Source organism: Protopterus annectens, chromosome 8.part0 (assembly GCF_019279795.1).
Source record: "Protopterus annectens isolate FY-2018-M chromosome 8.part0, PAN1.0, whole genome shotgun sequence".
NCBI lineage: Eukaryota > Metazoa > Chordata > Ceratodontiformes > Protopteridae > Protopterus > Protopterus annectens.
This window is the reverse complement of record NC_056741.1, coordinates 484,284,088-484,307,699: the sequence shown is the minus strand read 5'-3', so window position 1 is coordinate 484,307,699 and position 23,612 is coordinate 484,284,088.

Genomic DNA, 23,612 nt, shown 5'->3' with positions numbered 1-23,612 from the left:
CTTCTGCCAGGTTCTCCTGGGCCAAGCCCATGAGCTCCCTGAGCCTTGTCCTGAGGTTTAGAACATATGCCACAACAGACCCCTTGTGAGATTCACACTCACCCTCCCACTCACCTCAAATTAAACCTAGAGGCCCCCTCACCCTATGCCCATAGGAACAACTCAAAGGGTGAAAAACCTGTGGATTCCTGAGAAACATCTCTGTAAGCAAACAACAGATGTGGCAAATATTTGTCCCACTCCCTCTTAAACTGGTTTGCAAATGCCTGTAGCATGGATTTGAGTGTAGAGTTTAACCTCTCAAAAAGACCATCAGTCTGGGGATGGTAGGGGGTGGTCTTTAAGTGCTTTACCCCACAGTACTTCCACAGACAAGCCAGCAGGCCTGACATGAAATTGGCACCTTTGTCAATCAGTATTTCTTTTGGGAAACCTTCTTCTTCTTCTTTCGGCTATTTCCCAGTTAGGGGTTGCCACAGTGGATCACCGTCCACTCATGATTGGCAGTGGAGTTTTACAGTGTCCAGTTGCCAGCCTGGTGCCCAACCTTCCCCAGAAGGCACACACATGCACACACTCACACCTAGGACCAATTTAGAGTGTCCAATCCACCTACAGCATGTCTTTGGGATGTGGGAGGAAACTGGACCACCAGGAGGAAACCCACGCGACCACAGGGAGGACATGCAGACTCCGCACAGAAGGCACCCCAGCCGAGGATCGAACCGGAGAACCTCTTGCTGTGAGGCGGCAATGCTAACCGCTGCACCACCGTGGCTGCCCTCTTTTGAGAAACCTACCCTGCTGAAAATATCTAACAAAGCATTTGACACCTTTTCTGCCTCAAAGGAGGACAAAGTCACTCTACTACCATTAGGATATACTTTTTCCCTGTGGAACTTGGGGCCTCAGAGGCCCCACAATATCCATAGCTACCCTCTGAAATAGCTCTTCAATCACAGGCAAATGCATCAAATGATTTTTGCCTTGTCTCCTGCCTTGCCTACCTTTTGGCACTGCTCACAGGTCCTGCAGTACCCTGTTACATCTCTGGAAATCCCAGGCCAATAGAAGATCTGCATAATACATCTCTTTGTGCATTTTATGCCCATATGACCTGCAAAGGGAATATCATGGGCTATGGCTAAAAGCAGGAGATGGTAGGGTCTAGGTACTACCAACTGCTGTATTCTCTCACCCTCTAGCCCTCCCTGAGGGGTCCACTCTCTATACAGTAACCTTTTGTCCCAGTATATAGATTCCCCTTTCCCTTGAGAATCAGGTGCCTCACTAGCTACCTGCCTCAGGCCTTGTAATGTAGGGTTTGAGAGATGAGCCTGTCTCAACTCTCTCTCTTTGTAACCCTATCTAGCTCCCCTTCCACAAGCAGTCTATTATCCTTTGACAGCGGTGCCTCACTGTCAGCCTGGGTACCACTACTCACCTCTACCTTTACAGTCACTCTGTCCAAGGGAGCATCAGTACCCACAAGAAGCTGTGGCTTACCTTCAGTCTCACTGCTACAGGGTAGCTCTCTCCCTAAAGTAACCACCTCACCAGTCCTGGCTGCAAGTGTGCAGTCTGTCTGGGTCTCCCCCAGGCTATCAGACCTACATGCTTGTCTCCAAGCCTGACTGTGTGTAACTGCATTAACACACTCTACTGCGTTATCAAAATCCTCCCCTATCAGGACATCTGCAGGATGGCAGTTTGGTACCTCTGTTGTCTCAAGACAGCCTACTGTTGGTATTTTGTCCTTCCCACTTACTGGCTCCCTCACCTTTTGTTCCCCACCTTGCCTCCATGGACATATGTATGCTACATGGCCCCACTTGTTGCATTCAAAACATTTAACCCTAGGTCCTGGACATGTACCTAGACTAGTGGCATCCCTTGCTACTGGCAGATTCTATTGGTGCAGTCTGAGCTGCCCACCATGGGTTCCCTTAGACCCATAAGCAGCACTGGGTGTCCCTTTTCTGTGCAGGGATGCCCTGCTTGCTAGGTATAGGTCTCCCTTCTTCCCCAACTCATCTGCAGTAGAGCATTGTCTATCAAATAACCAGACCCTCATGTCCTCAGGCAATGTGCTAAGGACTTGTTCCTTCACCAAAAGGTCTGCCAGCCCTTCAAAAGTGGTGACCTGACATCCCCTAACCCACCTATGAAAATAAGTGCTCAGCTCAGCAACATATTCACACACACTTTTATCTGCCTTGCATCTAAGCTCACAAAATCTTTTCCTATAAGCTTCAGGTGTTAGCTTAAAAAATTCTAGCAAACAATTCTTTATAGCATTATAATTTAAGAAATCATTGTCAGACAGTTTGAAAAGTACATTTACAGCTTTACCACAGAGTAAGGGGGTCAGGAACCATACCCAGAGCCTTTCGTCAACATCATACTGTTTACATACCCTCTCAAACATGTGAGTGAAACTATCAAAATTATCCCCCTCTGTAAACCGTGGAAGAAATTTACTGACCTTTGTTGCTTCTGGTTACTCCCTTCCCCATTACCTCAATGACTCTGGCGAAGAGTCAGCATCTCCTTTTCATGCTGCCTCTGCCTCTCCTTCTCCTCATTTTACAGGCATAGCAGTTTCTTATTCTCCTTAGCCTGCAGACACCACAGTTTCTCATTTTCCTCAGTCTCTAGATGCTTCAGTCTCTCTGCTGTTTCTATTTCCCAGCACTTGGCCTCCAGCTGAAGTCTCTTTAGTTCCAGATGTTCTAAGTCCTCTCTACAAAGGTTGAGCTGTCTATTCTCTGAGAGTTGTACATCTCCACGGCCAATCTGATCATTATCCTGGTTGCTATTCTCTGATACAGCTGTGACCAAAACTGCAATAATGTCTGCTTTAGTCAGGTTTCCATGCACCAGTCCTTTAACCTGGCACGTCAGTCAACTGGCTCCTTGCCAGCTTACCATACTCCTCTGCTGACATGCTTGCCTGTTCTCCCTGACTAACTAAGCTAACAAAAGAAATAAAACAATTGTGATCTGGAACTCTGAATGTTCACTGTGTGGCTGATTTAAAGTACAAAAACACCTTCAGTGATAACTGTACACAAGCTACAGGAATTGAATGTCCACACCACTGTAAGCCAATTAATATATGATGTGGCTATATCACCACTATCAACCAATTAATATCTGATGTGGATATCCCACCACTGCCAAACAATTAATATGTGATACCTGTGCACTGGTCCAGTAATCAACGAGCCTCAATCCTCACCACTAGCACCAGTGAGGGGTGTCCACATTAGGAAGGATAATAAGTGCACACACAGTAAAGTACAATTTCCCTTAAGAGCACACAAAGATCACAGTAAGTCTAGGGCTGGTTCCTCCCTTTCACTCCAGATCCCCAATAAGACTTTATATTTATTGTTTCATTAAGACCTGGAATTTTATCAGCACTCAGTCAAACTTGCCATTTCGCTTCGTTCTTTTCAATTTCATTCTTGTAATTTCCACCCCTTTCATCTAGGCGAACAAATTCTAAAACAGCAAATAAAAACATTTTATATTTATTGCAATTGACAGTATGTCTGTAATGAGCATTCCTATTGTCTATTTTCTTTACATCATAGACATGTTCTTTAATTCTAGGTTTTAACTTTATACATAGTTGTAGAGCCAATTGCACTAGAACTATATTAGAACTATATTAGACTTGTCGCCTCACAGTAAGACGTTGTCCTGTTCGATTCTCAGCTAAAGCGTCTTCTGTGTGGAGACATGCATGAATGGGCGTACCTTCGTTGAAGGTTGTACGTCAGGGCTTGCAACTCAGTACGTAAAAACCTACTGCCAATCATTAGCAGACCGGAGTTCCGCTGTGGCGACCCCTAACCGGGAAAAGCTGAAAAGATACAACATTAGACTTGAGATCACAAGGAAGCTTAACTTGATTTTTTTATTAAGTGATGTACAATTTAGCAGTAAGTTTATGAAACCAAAAAAAAATAAAACCTAGTTTTAGTTGTGATTCCAAAGGTATTGTTTATATTGCTATTTGTTCTGGGTGCCCAGGCTTCTATGCTGGTATCACCACTAAAAGCCTGGATAAGAGAATTACGATTCTTCTTGAAGAGTGCTAATGAGAAACTTTGCTTGACATAGATGGGTAGCTTGTTCCAGAGTATAGGAAGTCTCTAGGACAGGAATCTGTCCCTTCAGCATGTCCTGTTTATTGTGGTGACAAGGTTTATGTTCCTAGAGCGTGTAGCTCGGAGGGATTGGGATTTCTTTAGGTGTAACATGTCCAACAGCTCTGGGTTTAACATAGCTTTATATGTTAGGCAGAGATCTCCTCAGAGTGGGCAATATGCCACAGAGTAAAGCTGGAGTTTTTTGAGACGGTCAGTGTAGGGCATCTGTTTGAGGCCAGTAATCCTCATTGTGAGGTACTTCTGTGGCCTTTCCAGCTGCTACAGATGTCTTGTGAGGTACATTCCAAAAGGGGCATTGTACTCTATAATGGGTCTAATGAGTGCCGAATAGAGGGGAACAATGACCTCTTTTTTCCTAGATGAGAACCCTTTTGTGATGAGGTGTGCCACACAGAAGGATTTTCTGATTACTGTGGCAATGTGATTATCAAAGGAGAGACTACTGTCCACCTGGGTCCCAAGGTCTCTTATCACACATTCGGCATTAAGTAGACTGCCATTTATGTGGTAGTTCATGGGTACAGAGTTTTTGCCAAACGGGATGACAATGCACTTTTTGGCATTGAGCTTAAGGCCATGCCTCTGACACCAGGCATCTGTCTCAGTGAGGCCCTTCTGTAGGATGTCCACATCACTTGGGGACTCGACTGTGGCTCCTAGTTTGCAGTCATCTGCGAACTTCATTAGCCAGAGGCCTTCTGTGTTAGCCTGTACTTCAGAGAAGTAGATACCAAGCAGGAGAGGTCCCAGAACTGAACCCTGTGGTACTCCACTTGTCACTGGTTTGAAGTCAGATTTGCAGTCTGCAACTTTTACATTGTGGGCTCTGTCAGTGAGCCAGTTGGCAACCCATCTTGTGATGTAGGGATTTATACCTGGTTTAGTGAGTTTAGCTATAATTCCAGAATTGGGGATGGTGTCGAAAGCCTTGGCGAGGTCAAGATAGTCTGTGTAAACCACCTTATCCTCGTCTACGGTTTTGGTGACTGTCTCAAAGAAGTCGATCAGGTTCAGAATGCATAATCTGCCTTTCACAAACCCGAACTGGGTGGGGTCCAGAGTTTTGGACATTACCAATGTTTTTGTTTATGAGTTCCATGAATATACGTTCCATGACCTTGCAGGCTAGGCTCATCAGGCTAATAGGGTGATAGTTCCCTGGATCAATGGTGGCGCCCTCTTTGTGGAGTGGGATAACTGATGCTGTGCACCATTCAGTGACCACAAAGCCTGACGTGAGACTATGATTGAATATGATGCTTAGGTGGGGAGCCAGTTTATTCTGAAGTTCATGTAAAACGCAGCCAAAGATGTTGTCCGGTCCCATGGTTTTTGGTTTTAGAGAGTGTAGCTTTTACTTATAGATGTGATTACAGGGACTCTGCATTCTTCATGTATAGATATGGGCCCTTTATGTGAGTGGGGGGGGGGGTAAAGTTAGCACTGAACCCATCTGCCAGGATGTTGGCAATATCAGTTGGTTCTGTAATTTTGGTGCCGTTGTGCTGTAACTCAGAGCAGATCTGGGTGTTGCCATTGAGATTCTTGACATAGCTATAGAATACTTTGTGGTTGCCCTTAGAATCAGTGGCGATTTTGTTTTTGTAGCTAGCTTTGGAGGATCTTATAAGGGATCTCAGATTCTTACTGAGGCTGACCAGGGAGCTCCTCCACTCATGGGAATTTACTCTCTTTTGCAACAGTTTTTTCCTTCTGTTGTAGAGTTTGTTTATGGCAGGGGACCACCAGATTGGCTTCCATTTTTTGGAGGACAGCATCTTGGTTCTGTTTGGGATAGCACGATCCATGCACTCGTGTAAGTGCTTATAGAGTGCATTTGTGTAGGATTCAGCAGTCGCAACTGTATTGTCCATCTGCATGGGTGTCATGAAGTTCACCACTTCTGTCTTAAGAAGCATGAAGTTGGCTTTGGAGAAATTTTTTACCGTGGTTTCCTTAATGGTGGGTGGGGGAGGGATGCAGATATCTAGGGTGATTAGCTTATGGTCGGATCTGACCAACGAGGAGTTGACTTCAGGTGTGGAACACCATTCACTCATGTTGGTAATGACGAAGTCTAGGATATTATTGCCCCTGGTGTGGGTGTGGATAAGTTGATCCAGGGCATTAGAATTTATGAATTCCAGAAAGCGCTGAGAGAAGAAGTTGGTATATGAGTAGTTTTCCCAGTTAATGGTGGAGTAGTTGAAATCACCCATTATTAGGGTGTTTGGTTGAACTCTAATATTTTCCAGTATATCAAGAAAAGAGGAGTGGGAATCCTGGAGCATGGTGGGGGATCTGTAGCAAGTTACAATTTGGATTGCAGTTTTGCCCAGAGTTAGTTGCACTTGGATAACCTCGGATGCATTATGCTGCTCAACTAGACTGGAGGTGTGGATATCCTTAATTAATATGGACACACCTCCACCTTTGGTGTTCTGGTCCAGGTTAGATGGCCGAAAAGTGTGGTATGAGTTATAGCCTGGTAATGCAGGGGTGCTCTCTAGAGCCTTGAACCAGGTCTCAGTCACTGCACAGATATCGATGTTCTCCATTTTAAGGAGTGCCTCGAGTGAGTGCATTTTGAGATTTAGACTTCTAGCATTGAGTAGCATTACCCTCAGTTTTTGCTTTCCTGTTCCTATTATGGTGTTGAATTTGTCATTTGAACCTTGCCTAAAAAAGGCACTATGAGGTGGCAAGACCCTTAGCCAGTATCCGAAATCCCAGGGGTGACAGGTGCAGGCCATCTTTGGCAAAGCACCATGGTCTGTCGACCATGTCGTCCTAGGCAGACAGATACTGTTTCCCCTTAGAATGACACCAGAAGATTAGCCAATTGTTGAAATCAATCATTTCATCCTTGTACTGTGGTATCATTCTGGGTGATGGCAGGATGCTACTCAGGGCTAGGGTCATACCTGCCTGGGCTACAAGATTGGAGAGCTCTTCCATGTCTCTTTTCATGTAGTCCAGGGAGGTACATCTCAGGTCATTCACACCAACATGGACAATGACAGAGTCATATTTGTACTTGTGGAGTGACCCGAGTGCTTGGGTTATGTGGCAGATCCTGGCACCTGACAGGCAGCTGACAGTAACCTTCTCCTTGCTTAGCTTGTTGAGTGGGACATCAGTGTGCCTGACTATAGAGTCATTGTTGTATTAGCCTATGGGTTGTATCCTGCCAAGTATACAGCACCCAGCCAGCTTCCAAAAGCTCTAATCACCTCCCACACAGTTATTCTGGCTGCCTTTTGGAAGGATGTAAAACAGCAGCCAAAGCCTTCAGTACTTTCTTTTAGTCTCAGGCAGATGCATCTCCGAGGTATCCCTGGTGCAGCAGTTGGCCAAAGCTTTCTGTCAGACAAATCAGACCCCTCTTGGGGACCTCTGCCACACATATAAATTATGTTTTGAATATTTTTAGTATTTTTATAGTTTTTGTGTTAAAAAGCAGTGTTTCACTTAAAAGAGTACCAGCTTTTCAGGCACATCTGTAGCCATTCCTCAGTTACCATTCCTGTCTGTCTAGGAATTGATTTCTAGGTTTTGGCTGCCATTTAGTCCTCTTGGGCTATATTTAAGTGTTTTTTATTCTTTTTAAGGTGTTTTTATGGGCAGTTGTAAAGTATTTTCCAGGGAGAATAATTAATTTGTATGTGATTACTGGTGACAACTTACCTTTTGACTGACCCTTTCAGGCATACTTTCCTGACAAACAGGCTTCTTTTCCACCTACAGCATTGATGCTTACTCCAGTACTCATAGTCCTCCTCCTAATGTAACTAAAAAGAAAAAAAAAAATTGAAACTTGAGTCTATGCCTGCTGTGTGGACTACTACTGTGCCTCTGCTGTTGGTAGGTAAAGGCCATAGCTGGTTCCTCAGACCACTTACAGTATCTATTTCATCAAATCCCTCTGGTGTATCCTTGTCAGCCATTATGGACCATGGGTCAGACACATCCTCTGTAGTTGTTCCAGTGCCTGTTTGGAGATGGGGAAAAATTCAGTTTTGGTACAGGAGATATTCAATGAGGTTCTTCTCAAAGTTTCTGGGAAAAGAAACATTTTGTTCAGGATGACATGCTGCCCCTAACAATTCACCCATTAAGAATGTAGCTAGAATGAAAGAAGCACAAATTTAATCATACTGAAAATAAAAAAAGGTTTCCAGTCTGTAAAAATGATGTTATTACATTAGCCAGGCATTTATTACACTCAGTCAGCTCTCGGTGTTATATGCCTTTTTCTAATACTGCTGCTCCTCTTTCTAAGGAACAGAATGATTTTTCCTGATGAATCTGATGTTGATAGAGACAAGGTTAGCTCACCCCAGGATTCTATTGCCCTAGCTCACCCCAGAATTATATTGCCCTAATCTCTGATTCTATGGATAGTGAACCCAAAGTGGTGCCAATGAATGCTTTCTGTTTGTTTGAGATTATTAACAGACTGCAGGGCATATTTGCCTAGGAAAAGACAGATGTTACCCCAGAGTTGGGCAGATATTATGATTTAATTGAGCAAGAAATCCTTGTCTCTGCACCTATTCCGATTTTGCCTGATTTGGAGGAACATTTCAGCCTGTAATGCTTCTGATTCTCTCACATCAGTTCCTAAAATAAGAAGATAAATTGTATAGCATTTCACTTGCAAATAAATTTCTCTGTTCTCATCTTACAGCTGATCCTGCTGTAATCACTCCTAAGACTCAAGCAGTAAAAAAGCACCTTGTCTCATCCAATCCAGTTCTTGTAGAAAAGGAGGGGAAGTGATTGGACAGACAGGGTAAGAAGCTTTTTTCTTCTGTCACATTTGCCTTCAGAATCCTGGAATACCAGGGATATATGTGGAAGTTAATGTTCAAGTGTGCTAAAAGCTTGGAAGAATTTTATCCTCCCTGACCCCTGAAAGTAGTCTTATGTGAATCAGATTGTGTCTAACTTACTTCAAGTTTCTAAATATGCCTTAAAGGGTGTGTATGATTGTGCGGATGCTGTTTCCAGTGCTTCTGCTTCAGCTACTGTTTTAAGCAGATTTGTTTGGGTGCATAATCAAAAACATTTCAGAGGATTTAAAGGCAGAAATGTTGGTTTATCCTGTATACTCATAAGTTTTGTTTGGGCCTGATGTTAATCATGTACCCAAACAATCAGATGGCAAAGGAAAATTCAAGCAGGGGTGGGGTTCTTGGATTTTTTAGGTTCCCAAGTTCTTCCCTTCTAAAACCTCCACCCTTTCAGAGAACAAAATAAGCAGAGGACTCCGCCTAATAACAAGAAGGTACCTGAGAAAAAAAATGGCAGGAGAGTAACAAACCCAAACCCAAAAAACAAGTGAATTTCCCAAAACAAGGGTCAGGCACCAGCTTCAGAATGACCATGCCAGAGACCTGGTCACTCTTCCTTCTCTGCCTACCTCTAATCCCCTTCCACTTTCAAATCATCTTTCCCTCAGTGCTCTGGCTTGGTGTCAGATAATTTAAGACAAATAAGTTCTAAAGGTAATTTCTGAGCCTGGCAGCTGGCAATGGATAGATTCTCCTCTTTCTCTCAGGGGGAATCCTTCTCAATCTACAAACCAAGCAGACTTGTTTCCTGATGTGCTCCAACACATGTTTTAAGCAGGTGTCATTGAGCATGTTCTTGCAGAACACTTAGGAAGGGGCTTTTATTCCAGAATGTTTTGGTCCCAAAACAGATGGTGATCACTTTTATATCTCCCTTTCCAAAACAGATGGTGATCACTTTTATATCTCCCTTTCCTCAGTCTCTGTGGGAAAGTTCGAAAATTCCATATGTTGACACTCCAGTCAGCGATAGCCCTTTTCCCAAACAACTGTGTAATGGTAACCTTAGACCTCAAGGATGCTTACCATCACATTTCAATAGCACAGAAAGTCAAGAGATTCCTAAGATTTTATGTATCTGGGTCACATTATCAGTTCTCTGCATTACCCTTTGGATTATCTCCTGCGACAAGAGTGTTATGAAATTGCTTAGCTGCAGTGGTGGCTTACTGCAGACTGCAAGGTATCCACATTTTTCCTTATTTAATGACTTGATTATTTGTGTAGATTCTTTGCCCAGATCCCAGGAGCCCTTCAAAAGGTTTCATCTCTCCAACCCATATGGAGTTTCAGATAAACATGCAAAAGTTTTCCTGACTCTGTCACACACGATTGTGTTTTTAGGGTGCCTTATAGACACTTTCATGCAAAAATCTTTTTAACTCAAGAGAAAGTGGAAACTTATTTGGATGTATTCCTGAAACCTTCTCATCTGACTCAGGCTTCAGCCAAAGAATTCCTCAAAATTCTAGGTCTTATTGCTTCTATGATCGCAATGATAACCCTTGCCAGGCTGCACATGAGAGGGATTCAGAGGCTCCTAAAAAACATGAGGACACAGCATCTTCACCCCATATACTTTCAAATCACGGTGTTGTGATTTGAAAAACTAGAACATAAGTGGTGGAGGTATTAAATGTCTCTCAGTAGGGGACTCCCTTTTTCTCTTTATACCCCAAAGCAATTGGTCTTGGCAAACTCTTCAGTTTTTGCTTGGGGTAATGTTTTGATAGGGGTGAAAGTTCAACGTCTGTGGAATAATTTGGACAGACAAAAGCACATAAATGTCAAAAAAATTATGTCTGTAATTCAGTATGTAAAAGCCTTACATCATCTTTGGCATGCAGGCTGTCTTCAGGTGATTACAGACAACAGCACAATGATGTGGTACTTAAACAAACAAGGGGGTGCAAAGTCATACCAACTATGCTGCTTAGCAATGGTGACTTGGGGGTTAGCTCTTCAACACTCCCTAACTATTCAGGTTTCTTACATACTGTCAGAGCAAAATATAGTGGCAGGCAAACTTAGTGGGTTTTGGACAGACCCTCAAGAGAGGAAACTCAGTCCAGAGATATTCCAGGAATTGATCCAGATGTGGAGAACACCTCAAATGAGCTCCCTATTTCCTTTCAAAACAACCAACTAAACAAATTCTGTTCCAGGAATCCTTACAATCGAGTTTGAAGAACAAATGCTGTCTCATTCCTCTGGCCAGCGATATTCCTATATGCTTTTCTGTCCTTTTCACTGATTTCTAAGTTACTTCTAAAGATTCAGAAGGATTTACCAAAAATCATTGTGGTGACTCCCTTTTGATGCTGGCAAAATTGGTTCCCCTTACTTATGGAATTGGCCAAGGGCAATTACCAAAAACGTCCTCACAGACTGCATCTACTCAAGCAGGCCAGGAGGAGTTTGAGACACCCCAACATCAAGCATTTACAAATGACTGCCTGGAAGATTCAAGTTTGATAACTTTTAGGCATCTTTCTTACGAGTGTGTAGCCGATATTAAATGATTCAAGTAAGTCTGCTACTAGAAATGTATGTATTGGCAAATAGAAAAGATTTTCTAGTTGGTGTCTAACTAATAACCAGGGTTCCATCAGGGAGTTTGCAGCCCTGGTGTTTACATTTGTGTGTGTGTGTTGCTATCATCTGACCATTCATATGTTTCTGTAAAAGTGCATCTAGCAGCCAGTTCAGCTTGTCTGCCCATGGATCCCTCTCTTTCTTCTCTGATTGTGGTCAAACAGTTTATAAAGGGGGTATTACACATGATACCACCTTGCAAACAAATTCCTCCAGCCTGCGATATCAATTTTGTACATTAGAAACTGACTTTTTCACCTTTTGAACCTGCCTATTTGACTGATTTGAGGTTCATTACTTGGAAACTGCTTTACTTGTTGCTCTGATATCTGCAAGATGAGTATCCAAGTTGCAAGCTCTCATTGTGGGGGGAATTTTCTCTGGTTTTACTTAGAGAAAGGGTCACTCTGCAGGCTAAGCATACATGCCTAAGGTTGTCCAAGTGTTCACTTTTAATCAAGCCATCAATATCACAGTTTTATTATCCAGAGGCAAAATACAAGACAGAACAGATTCTTCATACCTTGGATGTACACAAGGAATTCAAGTATTACCATGACAGAACCAAGTCCTTCAGGTAAGCTGAACAGCTTTTTATTTCATAGCTGGGAATAAGGCCAACCAGTGTAAACAGACAATTTCTAGATGGTTGTTCTCTACTGTTATGTTTTGTTACTATCACCATAGCAAAATGATTCCAGGCAGGATTAGGGCCCATTCTACCAGGGCCTTAGCTTCTTTGATGGTGTACAGGAAAGGTGTGGGAGACTCTAGAACATATGTCTTAAGTGTACCTCATTACAATGAATGTTCCTCATTTGGGGACTTAAAAAGTTCTTGTTCCTTGAAGTTTCACATTGAAAGTAACTGTCACAAATTCAGTGCTGGAAATCTTTTTAACTGATAGAACTTTTTATAAGAAAAATAGCACATTTTATCCATCTTATGAGCTTCCTATGTAAAGTTATTAGTAAGTTGTTGGTAAGCTTTCCACATTTTGCTAATTTTTTCCATACTATAAAATGAAATGTTCCTCATTTTGGAAATAGAAGGTTGACAGCTATGTTCTGGAAGCATTCTTGATGCAGTTACCTGGTCCTCTATCCACAGATTTACAAAGCACTACAAACTGGATTCCTTGTCTAGGTTCAGAGCAGGCATTGCAAGGACCATTTTCTTAGGCTCTTGGACCCTTATCCTTCCTCCCCCCAGGTTGGGTAAGTTTTGGTTGTCTACCCACAGTTACTGCAGCAATGACAATAATGAACATACTACAGTTGTGTAAGTTACAATTACCTCTAACAGTAGATGCTCAAATTCTTCACTGCTGCAGTAGCCACACCCACCCACCATTCCCTTTGTTGTACATAGTTGCTGCAGATTACAAATTTTATTGTTGACATTGTTATTTGCTGTTTCTTGTGCTCAGTTCTTCCTTAGTTGCAATACTTGGTTGTTTAGGATTAGTTCCCCTTTTTTTCTTTTGAGGCAAGAATGTCCTGAAGATTATCAGTCACTCTGGCTGCTTTTATACTTCCTTCCAAAAGGGATTAGCCTATAGAAAGGCATAATAATTGTGTGGGAGGGGGTTAGAGCTTTGGGAAGTTGGCGGTGTACTGTATCCTTGGTCAGATGCAATCCATATGCTACTGCATCAGTGAAGAATTCAAACATCTACTGTTATGGGTAAATGCAACTTACACAGCTGGACTTTTCAGAGCTTCAGTTACCATCAACATGAAGACTTTGGTACATCATAATACAGTACTGTTAGAGCCACAGTTACCATAAGCCTAGAACATTATAGGCTTTTTTTACATTATACACTAGTGTCAGAGCCTCAGTAACCATCAAGATGGAACAATTAGGCTTTGTTACACTATAATACAGTAGTGTCAGATCCTCAGTGACCACCAGCATGTAACACTGCAGACTTTGTTACATCATAATACAGTAGTGTTAGGGACACAATAATCATCAGTGTAAAACACTACTGGCATTCCTACATTGTAATCTAGCAATGTCAGAACTGCAGTTACTACCAGCTTGGGGCACACAGGCTTTTCACATCTTTGTGCAGAAGTCTGAGAACCTCAGTTACCATTAGCTTGAAAAATTGCAGACTTTATTACATCATATCACAGTAGAACTAGAGCCTAAAGTTACAATTATCATGGAGCACACTGGCTTTGTTACATCATAATATCGCACTGACAGAGCTTCTGTCACCATCAGGATGGAACACATTACATCATAATACAGAAGTATCAAAATCTCTATTACTACCAGTGTGGAATACTACAGGCTTTGTGACATGCTAATACAGATATTTCATGGCTTCAATTATCATCAGATTAGAAACCAAACACTTTGTTGCATGTGTTGCAGTGGTGTTACAGTATCGGTTACCATTAGCAAGAAGCACTACAGGCTTTGTGAAGTCATAATCCAGTTGTTATCAACACCAGAGTTACTATCTCAGTGAAAAACAAAGGCTTTTTCATATCACAAAACAGTCATGTCAGAGCCTAAGTTGCTATCAGCATGGTACACTACAGGCTTTATTGCATCATAATATAATAGTGTCAAAGCCTAATTTACCACGTGAATGGAACACACAGGCTTTGGTACATCATAATGCAGTAATGTGGCAGTCTAAGATTCCATCAGCATGCTAGATGTAGGCTTTATTACATCATGATGTGATAGAGAATGAGTCTCAGTTACCATTAGCATGGAAAATACAGGCTTAGTTACATCATAATGCAGTAAAGTCAGAGCCTCAGTTACCATAAGCATGCACAGCTACAGGCTTTGTTATTTCATAATACAGTAGTGTCAGAGCCTCAGATTGCATCAACAGGAAACACACTGGTTTTATTATGTTATACTACAGAAGTGTCAGAACCTCTGTGGACATGAGATTGGAACACTGAAGGCTTCTTTATATCAAAACACCATATTGTTATAGCCTCAGTTACCATCACCATAGAACGCAAAGTTGTTTTTTTTTTTACTTTTTACTACAATAATGTCAGATCTAACAAAGTCTGTTAATTTCCAGACTGATTGTGACTAAAGCTCTGACACCACTGTATTATGATGTAACAATGCCTGTGTGTTGCATGCTGATGGAACTGAGGCTGTGACTCTTACATTCTTATGATGTCATAAAGCCTATAGGGCTCCGTGTTGATGGTAACTAAGGCTCTGATAGCTCTTCCAAGTTGATGGTAACTGATGCTGTGACTCTCAAGCATTTTGATGTAACAAATGGTGTAGTGCTCCATACTGAAAGAATCCAAGGCTTTGAAACTTATTTATTATGAAATAACAAAGCCTGTGTGTTTCATTGCTGATGGTTACTGGGGCCCTGGCGCTGCTATATTAAGATGTAACAAAGTCAGTGTGTTCCATGATCATGGTAACAGAGGCCCAGACATTATTGCACTATAATGTAACAAAGCCTGAAATGTTCCAGGCTGATGGTGACTGAGGCTGTGACATCACTGCATGATGATGTAACTAAGGATGTTTTATTCTAGGCTGATTGTAACAGAGGCTTTTACATTACTGAACTGGGATATAACAAAGCCTATTGTTTTACATGCTGATGGTAACTGAGGTTCTGCAACTAATGTATCATGATAAACCTTGTTTATCTTCTAGCTGATTATAACTGAGGCTGTGACAGCACTGTACTTTCAGGTAAAGTCTGTGTGATCCATGCTGATGGTATCTGAGGATTTCCAACTTCTGTATTATGATGTAACAAAGCCTGTGTGTGTTGCATGCTGAGGTAACTGAGGCTCTGACACTATACTATCACTCAAGGCACTCAATGCACTCACTCGAGGCACTCTTTAAAATGGAGAACATCGACATCTGTGCAGTGTCAGAGACCTGGTACAACGCTCCAGAGAGCACCCCTGCATTACCAGGCTATAATTCATACCACACCTTTCGGCCAACTAACCTGGACCGAAACACTAAAGGTGGAGGCGTGTCCATATTTATTAAGGATACCTACACCTCCAGGCTAGGTGCTCAGCATAATGCATCTGAGATTATCCAAGTGCAACTAACTCTGGGCAAGACCACAATCCAAATTGTAGCTTGCTACAGATCCCCCACCATGCCCCAGGATTCCCACTCCTCATTTCTAGATACACTGGAAAATATTAGGGTACTACTCAGCGCTCTAATAATGGGTGATTTTAACTACCCCACCATTAACTGGGAAAACTACTCATGTACCAACTCTTTTGCTCAAAGTTTTCTGGAATGCATAAATTCCAACACCTTGGATCAACTTATCCACACCCCCACCAGGGGCAGCAATATCCTAGACCTGGCAATTACCAACATGGGTGACCGGTGTTCCACACCAAAGGTCAATTCCTCATTCATCAGATCTGACCACAAGCTAATCACCCTAGACATCCACATCCCGTCCCCACCCCCCATTATGGAAATTACCGTAAAAAATGTCTCCAAAGCCAACTTCACTCTTCTTGAGGCAGAAGTGGCAAACTTCACAACACCCATGCAGATGGACAATAGAGGTACGACTGCTGAATCCTACACAATTGCACTTTATAAGCACTTACACGAGTGAATGGATCGTGCCAACCCTAACAGAACTAAGATGCTATCCTCCAAAAAAATTAAGCCAATCTGTTGGTCCTCTGCCATAAACAAACTCTACAACAGAAGAAAGAAACTGTTGCAAAAAAAAGAGTAAAATCCTATGATTGGAGGAACTCCCTGGTCAGCCTTAGCAAGAAGCTGAGATCCCTCATAAAATCCTCCAAAGCTAGTTATGAAAACAAAATTGTCACTGATTCTAAAGACAACCACAAAGCATTTTATAGCTATGTCAAGAATCTCAATGGCAATACTCAGATCTGCTCTGAGTTACAGCACAAGTGCACTAAATATACAGAACCAACCGATATTGCCAACATTCAGGTTCAGTGCTAGCTTTACCCTCCTCTTGCCCCCTAAAGGGCCCATCTCTATACCAGAAGAATGCAAAGTTCCTGTAATCACAGCTGCACAGGTAAAAACCACACTCTCCAAAGCCAAGAACACAGCATCCATGGGACCTGATAACATCCCGGGCTACATTCTACATGAACTACAGACTGAACTGGCACCCCACCTAAGTACCATGTTCAATCATAGCCTCACCTCAGGCTTTGTGCCCACTGAATGGCGCACAGTGACAGTTATCCCACTTAACAAAGGGGGAGCCACCATGGACCCTGGGAAATACCGCCCCATTAGTCTGACGAGCCTGGTCTGCAAGGCCATGGAACGAATCATCATGGAACTTATAAACAAAGGCATTGGTAATCTCCAAACTCTGAACCCCACCCAGTTTGGGTTTGTAAAAGGCAGATCATGTCTCCTAAACCTGATAGACTTCTTTGAAGCAGTCACCAAAGCCGTAGACGAGGGTAAGGTGGTTGACACAGCCTACCTAGATCTTGCCAAGGCTTTCAACACCATCCCCCACTCTGGACTTATAGATAAACTCACTAAACTAGGTATAAATCCCTATGTCACAAAATGGGTTGCCAACTGGCTCACTGACAGAACCCACACTGTGAAAGTAGCAGACTCCAAATCCAACTTCAGACCAGTGATAAGTGGAGTACCACAGGGTTCAGTGTTGGGTCCTCTCCTGTTTAGTATCTACTTCTTTGAAGTACAGTCTAACACAGAAGGTCTTTGGCTAACAAAGTTTGCAGATGACTGCAAACTAGGAGCAATAATCAAAACTTCTAACGATGTGGACATCCTACAAAAGGGCCTCACTTAGGCAGATGCCTGGTGTCAAAGCCATGGCCTCAAGCTAAATGTCAAAAATTGCATTGTCATCCCCTTTGGTAAAAACTCTGTATCCGTGAACTACCACATAGGCGGTAGTAAACTTAACACAGAAAGTGTGATAATAAACCTTGGGACACAGGTGGACAGTAGTCTCTCCTTTGATAAACACATCGCCACAGTAGTCAGGAAATCTTTCTACATGGCACACCTCATCATAAAAGGTTTCTCATCCAGGAAAAAAGAGGTAATTGTTCCCCTCTACTCGTCACTCATTAGACCCATTATAGAGTACAATGCCCCTTTTGGTATGTACCTCACAAGACATCTAAAACAACTGGAAAGACTGTAGAAATACCTCACAAAGAGGATTACTGGCCTCAAATAGATGCCCTATGCAGACTGTCTCACAAATCTCCAGCTTTACTCCATCACATATCGCCTACTCAGAGGTGATCTCTGCCTAACATACAAAGCTATGTCAAACCCAGAGCTGTTGGACATGCTCCACTTAAGATAATACAGGCTTGTCCTCATCATAATACAGTGACCTTCTTCATGCGACATTACACACTTCATTACATCAATGGAGAGATGATGAAATCAGCAGGGTCCGAATGGAGAGACGATGAAATCAGCAGGGTCCGAATGGAAAGATGGTTAAATAAGCATGAAAAGGAGAGTAGCATTTCTAGAACTGAATCCATCCTCGAGTCTTAGTGTGTACTTTCAAGTGGTGAACCCTGTTTTCACAAAATCTCATCAAGATGACATCGACATATAGACTGTATTTTTTTATATAGCATATTCAGTATCTTATCTAGGTAGGTTAAAAAAAGACAGTTGGGTGCACAAGTCACAAGATAAAAAGTGCTTATTCCTGGTGTACATGCTAGTGTCAGGAATAGAAAATATGGTAGTGGAGAATCTTCAAGACATGGAAACATTCCTACAATGGGATCAGGCCAGGCTGAGTGGGAGGATGCCTCCTCCCACTGTAAAAGAAAGTAGTAGTACACAAAAATCACAAAAACTGAGAGGCCAGACAAGAGCCATAAAATGACAGACTATTGAGGATAAAGAAGAAATTATGTATTGTTACTATTATCCAAGAAACCCAGAATTTTCAGATATAGGATGTTCAAAAAGATTAAGAGAGAAATTAGAGGAAAGAAAAGTACTTGCACTAGAAAAATTGTCAAAACATTTAATAAAAATTTGTATCTCACTAATACAACAGATGCATTGAAAGCATTACACAGACAAAGAAACTTTGGGTGACCTGGAAAAAGAAATGATAGAGGAAGAGCAAGCATATAAAGAAGAAAATTAATAGATTTTTGAAAAGTATGAAAAAGAAACATGAACATGGGAAAGACAAAGAGATCTGATACAGTACAATATGTATGCAAAGGAGAAAATCAAACTAATCAATACAAAAAGCAACTCCAGCGATATTTTAAAAGAAATACAGCAAAGGCATCCAGATATGGAAAATTTTACAATACAAAAATAAATAAATAAAAAGGAAAAAAGAAAACAAACAAAAAATGTAAAACAGAAGATTAAAAAGGTAGAAGTTAAACAAACAGAAGCTGAAGTCATTGATTATCTGTGAAAAAAATAATTTAGTGTAGAAAACTTAACACAGGTAATGTCACAGCATGATGAAACAATGAGCCCACATTATGGATTATGGATCTAATATCCTAGCATCATATATGTCTCAGGAAGTCCATAGCTTATGCTCAGACCTACTGGAGCCACTCCTCACCAAACTAAATCCCATACTCATGGGTGACTTTAATTACCCATCTATAGACTGGGAATCCTACACAATACCATATTTCCAAGCATAGCATTTCCTGGACTTTGCAAACACAAACACCCTAGATCAGGTAGTTCATATACCCACTACAGGTACAAACATATGGGACCTCGTACTTACAAATATGGGAAAATGCTTGCATCCCACCCAGTGTCATGTCCTCTCTGATAAGGACAGATCACAAAGTGGTTTCCTTTGAAACAAAACTCAGTTCTGCAATCCTAGTAAACCTTGTAACAAGCTATCTTTTATTAAGTGATAACTTCTCAAGCTTCCAACCCCCTCCAAACCCAAATCACAGCAGCCTATGCAGAATTGTTCAAAACAATTCTTTACAACCATGTCAGTCATAGCATAGAGGCTACTGTACCTACCGGAATTAAGCCCCAAACAAACCCTAAAAACAAATCACCCTAGTGGAATCCAAAATTTAACATGTCGTACAGTAAAAGAAAGTCACAACTAAAATTAGGAACATTAACATGCAAAAAGATGAAAACTCTCTGATCAAACTAAATAGACAACTAAGAAAGATAATTAAGTCCAAGACAATGTTGAGGTAAAGATTACTTCTCAGGCCAAGGACAGCCATAAAACCTTCTTTAGTTATGTCAGAAACCTCAAAAGAAGCAAACAACAGAGTGCCAAACTGGTTGCAAATGGAGCCATGTTCACAGAGCCAGTAGATACCGCAAATCTACTGGCTGACAAATTCAGCCCCATCTTCAACCCATCTTCACCCCAAGCCACATCCCAGGAAATACTATGTAACATAGCCCCTCCAACTATCAAACATGCTCTGGTCCTAACTGTGTTCTCTAAGGTTAAGAACACAACTTTGATGGGCCCTAATAATATCACAGGATGCCTCCTAAATAAGTAGCCTGAAATATGACCTATCAGGGTCACTGGAGTTACTATTCAACTATAACCTCTGAACAAGCTTTGTGCCATGTGAATGGAGGACTGCATGGGTCATCCCTCTGCACAGGTGTGGACCATCAACAGATCCTGGGAACTACACATTCATTTGTCTCATTAGTTTCATATAATGTCATGGAAAGAAAGACATGCAGTAGGTGGATTGGACACTCTAAGCTGGCCGTAGGGGAGAGTGTGTGCATGAGTGAGTGGTGTAAATGAACTACCACAGCAGGGCTAGCCACCTGGTGGTGTAGACCTTGGCTCAAGATGACTGTCACTGCAGAAGTGACACCCCAAACCCATGTGCAAAATGGGAAAAAGGGGCTGAGGATGGATGGATGAATGAATGGAAAGAATTATCATGGAACTGATTAACTATGACAAAGGAAACCTTCAGGCACTGGACCCCACCTGGTTTGATTTCTTCAAAGGCAGGTCATGACTACTAAATCTGGTGGACTTCTTTGTGAAGGTCACCAAAGCAATGGACGAGGAAAAAAAATGGTGCATTTTGCCTGCCTTGACCTGGCTATAGCATTTGATATAGTATCCCATTTGGGCATTGTAAACAAACTCAGAAAAATTAGGCATAGATAGCCCAAGAAGTTAGGATTGGAAAGACCATCTCCACAAAGAGACCAGTCACTAGCAGAGTCCCTCAGGGCTCTGCGCTGGGTCTACTCCTCTTTGACATATATTCTTCTGACATCAAGGCCAATATCAAGGGCCTCTGCCTGACCAAGTATGCAGAGGATTGCAAACTAGTAGCAGTCACAGAATCCCTCTAGATAGTACCATCTTACAGGAAGGCCTAAACCAAACAAGTGACTGGTGCCAAAGTCGTGACAAAACTCAATGCCAAAAAATGCATAATAGTATTTTTTTAGAAGTTGGCCACTCTGGGCAACTGCCTTATCAATATCAATAAAGCACCTCTAAGAGTACAGCAGTAGTCAGGGATTTGGGGATGCATAGGTTCATAGGTTCATAGGTAGATACTAGGCTATCTGCCCTAGGGCATTTATAAGCCTAGCCAGAGTGTATTTGGCTTCCGCCTCCCTATTATATTAGCCTGCTGTGCCTCTGTAAAGTAGGTCACAGAAGGTACCCTTTTAAGATTAGTTTACTGTGCCTCTGTCTAGCAGGGACACAGAAGAGATCCCAGGGGTGAATTTGCGATTTCCCATCCACGCTTCCAGATTTCGCTTGAAGAGGGTCAGCGAGGGGCTATGTCTAACATGAATTGGGATTCTATTCCAGAGTGAGGGGAGCCTCTGGGAAATGAATCTGTCCCTCCAGCATGTCTTATTTATTTTTGTGCTGAGGTTTAGGTCCCTGGAGCGTGTAGCTCTAAGGCACTTGGATTTTTTTAGGTGGAGCATGTCCATTAATTCTGGGTTTGACATGGCTTTGCATGTAGATAGTAACCAGGCCTTTAACCAATGTGTGTCTAAGGCAATAAGAAAGTCATTCTATATTGCTCAACTTTTTTGATTTTTTCTAAAAAATGGGCAGTCTAGTACTTCACGACAACAATGCCAGTATTCCTTCCCCCTCACGCTCCCCTACTGCCCCATCTGTCAGAACCTGTCCCAAAAGCTGCTTGTGTACATTCCCATTTGATTACATATTGTTTTGGACTCTTTGGAATGTTAAAAGTGGTTCAGGAGAAGATGCATTTGGCACTGGATACAAATAACTCCTTTCAGGAGTTTTTTCCTCAGGTTCTTCAACACTTACTCATCCTAGGAGTCATAGAACCAGTGTCATTAAATCAAAGAAGCAAAGGTTTCTATTCTGGAATGTTTCTGGTGCCAACGAAAGAATCTGCTTGGAGACTAGTTCTAGATCTATCCTTTCTGAATCTGTATGAGAAAGCTCCAAAATTCAGAATGTTGACCCTTCAGAATTTGTTACCTCTCATTTCAAATGGAATTTTTATGTTAACATTAGACCTAAAAGATGCATGCCATCACATTGCCATAGCCAAAGGCTTTAGGAAATGTCTAAGGCTTTCTGTGTCTGGGTCACATTATCAGTTCTCTGCATTACACTTTACGTTATCCACAGCCCCAAGGTCGCTTAAAATATGTCTAGCTTCAGTCATAGCTCATTGCAGACTGAATGGCATTTACATATTTCCTTACTTAGATGACTTATAATTTTTGCTGGGGTGCCTTCTGTGCGGAGTCTACATGTCCTCCCTGTGGTCGCGTGGGTTTCCTCCGGGTGCTCCGGTTTCTTCCCACATCCCAAAGACATGCTGTAGGTGGATTGGACACTCTAAATTGGCCCTAGGTGTGAGTGCATGCATGTGCGTGCCTTCTGTGGAAGGTTGGGTGCCGGGCTGGCAACTTGACACCGTAAAACTCCATTGCCAATCATGAGTGGACAGGTGATCCACTGTGGCGACCCCTAACCGGGAAAAGCCGAAAGAAGAAGAAGAAGAAGATGACTTATAATCTTTTGTAGTCTTTTCTTAGATGTCAAGAGTCATTACAATGTTTTTTTTCTCTTCTGATCAATCTGTGGTTCCAGATAAATGTTCAAAAATCACAGATTCCTTGCAGTAAAAATCTTTTTTGACACAGAAGATGGATTTTTAACTGGAAAGTTTCCTGACCTCCTTGAATCTGCCTCAGATTTCAGCCTGAGAGTATTTTAGGAGGATCCTGCGGTTCATAGCTTATCATGATTCCTCTTGCAAGACTGCACATGAGAAAGAATCAATAGTTTCTAAAAAAAACACTTGTACTCAACATTTGGATCCCCTGGAATTTCAGGCTCCAATCTTTGACTTTATGAAAAAGTAACTGTACTAACAGACTACAGATATGGGCAAATCTGGGTCTCACCTTCTCTCCTGTACTTCCAAGCCAATTTTCATTTGGACCAGTTCCTATTGAGGTAAAAGTTCATGGCCTGCAGAATTCCTCATACAGACCAAAGTACATCAATGTCAAGGAGACAATGGCTGTAATCCATACCTTATAATCTCTTCATCATGTAATCCCCCCTGACTACAGACAGCACCACAGTGATGTAGTACATAAACAAGCAAGGAGGCACCACTTCGTACTCTCTGTACAGGCTGGCTATAATGGCTTGGGGCTTGGCTGTCCAGTGCTCCTTTACCCACTAAATATCTTATATTCTATCAGAACAAAACATAGTGGCAGAGAAGCTGAGCAGACCAGGATAGTTCATTATGAATGTAAACTGAATGAGAGTCTTCCAGGAACTGATACAGTTGTGGGAATACCTCAAGTAGATCTGTTTGCCTCCTTTCAAAGCAGACAATTGAATGAATTCTTTTCCAGGACTCCTTGTAAACAAACCTGGAAAACAAATGCGTTTTCTTTCCTGGGGACACCTTTTCACCCTTTCCAATGA